The 2,636-nt window shown below is 31.7% G+C and overlaps 1 pseudogene; it reads right to left on the reverse strand.

Moving 5' to 3' along the window:
- Positions 1 to 1,486: 1,486 nt before the first annotated feature.
- On the reverse strand, positions 1,487 to 1,905 carry LOC149166486 (dolichyl-diphosphooligosaccharide--protein glycosyltransferase subunit 4C pseudogene; annotated as a pseudogene).
- Between the last annotated feature and the right edge of the window lie 731 nt (positions 1,906 to 2,636).

Raw genomic sequence — 2,636 nt, forward strand, 5'->3', positions numbered from 1 at the left:
TTTATGGTTGAAATGGATTCAGAACATCAAGAACCCCTAGGGCACCCAAAATCCTGAAGTTTGATAGTTGTAACCCAGATTTTCAAAAATTTCTGTCGGATTTTGTCATTATTTTGCCCTGAATTTCCATTATTTTCCGAGCTAATTTGTGGGTTTTTAGACTACAATTTTATTTTTAAAGCCTTGTCTTAGTAAATCAACTTTAGCTAGAATTCATTAATGAAGAATTTATTGAATTTGACACTTTGATTGCAAAACATAATAATAAAACAGTTTTACGTAATGGTTTTTTACCCATGATAAAGGTTTGCTCATTCTACTAAACACCCAATACTAAGAAAAACTACACTAATTAAAACTTGAACCTATTTTCTTTAAAAGTAATCCAACAAATGAAGAGTAGATGGTCTACTCTTTTTTGAAAACCCTTTGAATTATATGAAATTTAATCTAACCCACTTCAATTTCAATTTGTACAAAGCATGTTACATTTTGTTCGCAACTTATTATATGAGTCACATCTCACAAATAGTGGACATGATTATCATCTCCTATTATAAGTTTTCCATGCATCGCATGGATCCTTAGGAGCAAAGCACATATGAACTATCACTCTAGGCATGAGGTACAATTGAGAATTGACCTAAAAATCAAAATATCATAAGAGTGGACTTATTCAAAGACGAGCAACTTGCGTATTGCAACAATATAATTGGCAAAGATAGACCTCAACATACACAACCTATTGGGCCACATACTAACATATGTTAATTGCCTACTTTATATAAAGAATTCAAACCTTGTGGAAATTGATTAATTAAAAACAATATAAAGAATTCAAACCTTGCGGAAATTGATTAAACAAGATTGGAAACTAAACAAACCATAAAATAAGAACATAATCATGCTTCTAGCAACTAAAATTGTCTCTCTTATTTGAAAGAACTTAGGTTTAAGTCATGGCTCTCCTTTTAAGTTACTAATGTAAAATCAGAGTCCTTGTTTCTGGTTCGCATCTCTTACGAAGAGAAATTATAATATATTCTGTTGCCATTTGGTTTGAATGGTAACTAACTCCCTAATTTTTGTATACATTACAAAAAAAAAGAAAAATTAGTTCTCAAGTTATTAGAAGAGTCCTCTAAAGAATATAGATATTAATGAAGGCTTCTTTTCATTCACAAGTTACTGGGTAATTTGTGTTGTGGATTGCATATATATGCAATATGCAATCCCCAACACAAATTGTGTTGCAGATTGCATATATATGCAATCCACAACACAAATTACCCAATAACTTGTGAATGAAAAGAAGCCCTCATTAATATCATGAAATAAAATAGCTAAACACTAACCCTATGCAGATTTTCTCATGTAAACTTTAAATAGAAAAGCAATGCCATGAGATAGTGAGTCGAAACTTAATGTGATAACAAAAACTAATATAGTGACTTGTTTACCAAAAAATATGACATAAGCGCCAATATTAAATTTAACTCTTTTTATTACTGTTGCATTACCATATTTCTTAGTGTAAGATAAAATTTTCTGAATTATGGTTTCTCACTAGGCAAAACATCCATAATCAACCATGGGAACTTTTACTTCATAACAGTTTGTGGCATGCAAAATCAAATCAGATCAAGGACTATCATCTTTCACGATTTGTAAACCTGTAAATAGAATTTTCAAGGGTGGGCATAAACATGGTGTAAAAGCCATTTCTTTTGCTAGCCCTTGTTGCCTCCAGAGATACAGCAATCTATTCCCATAACAATTTTCAGGTTATTATAAACCTGAATCGTACTTGGGATCAGCCATCACATAGTGGTAGGCAACTACTAAAACAAAGATGAATATGCCCAAAAAGTTTGCAGAAAATCCGAGGTCCTGATCGTCAATCATCTGTGATAACACAACAAATCAGCAGGGTTTCTTGGAGAAATATTTAATGATAAAATAGAATGTTAGGAAATCATAGTCATAATAATTTATTCATCGAACACCCCTGGAGCAACATAACAAGAACATTATACATACAACTTGCATGGTATCTTTTCTCTGGATAAAAAGCATCGAATTTAGAAGTCACTTCCTGATGCTTCACTAAAATGAAAAGGCCAACTACTTATTCCTTGTAAACAATTGAATGCAACGAATATTACAAGTTGGATATGCATACTATGATTAAAAAAAACTCAAAAGAAAAGTTGGTTACATGCTACATTCAGGACCAAGATGTTGTGTCACACTTGAAGTCAAATTCCACTGCAAAAATTTCATTTTATTATGATTGCATCGTCCTCTGATTAAAGAATAAAATAAATTTATCTGAACTACAGAACAAAAAGGAAAACATATAATGAAAGAAAAGAAAATAGGAATAGTTTTAAAACCACTAGCAATAAAACAAATGAAATTGTGTTTGGGCTCTAATGGATGAATAAAGGAGAAAAGAAATAGACCTAAGATGGAATGCTGACAGAACTACATTCAAAAATCATAAAACCTTAATTAGATCTGAATACTGGACAACAGGATCAAGCAGGTCATACTGAATTTGACTTACGGAGACTCAGGTTCAAAACCCTCGAAGACACGGCTATATAAGTGCAATCATGTTGCCATCTTAATGT

Source organism: Pinus tabuliformis, chromosome 5_1, assembly GCF_031772625.1.
Source record: "Pinus tabuliformis cultivar Carrire ecotype Pingquan chromosome 5_1, CPIR1, whole genome shotgun sequence".
NCBI lineage: Eukaryota > Viridiplantae > Streptophyta > Pinopsida > Pinales > Pinaceae > Pinus > Pinus tabuliformis.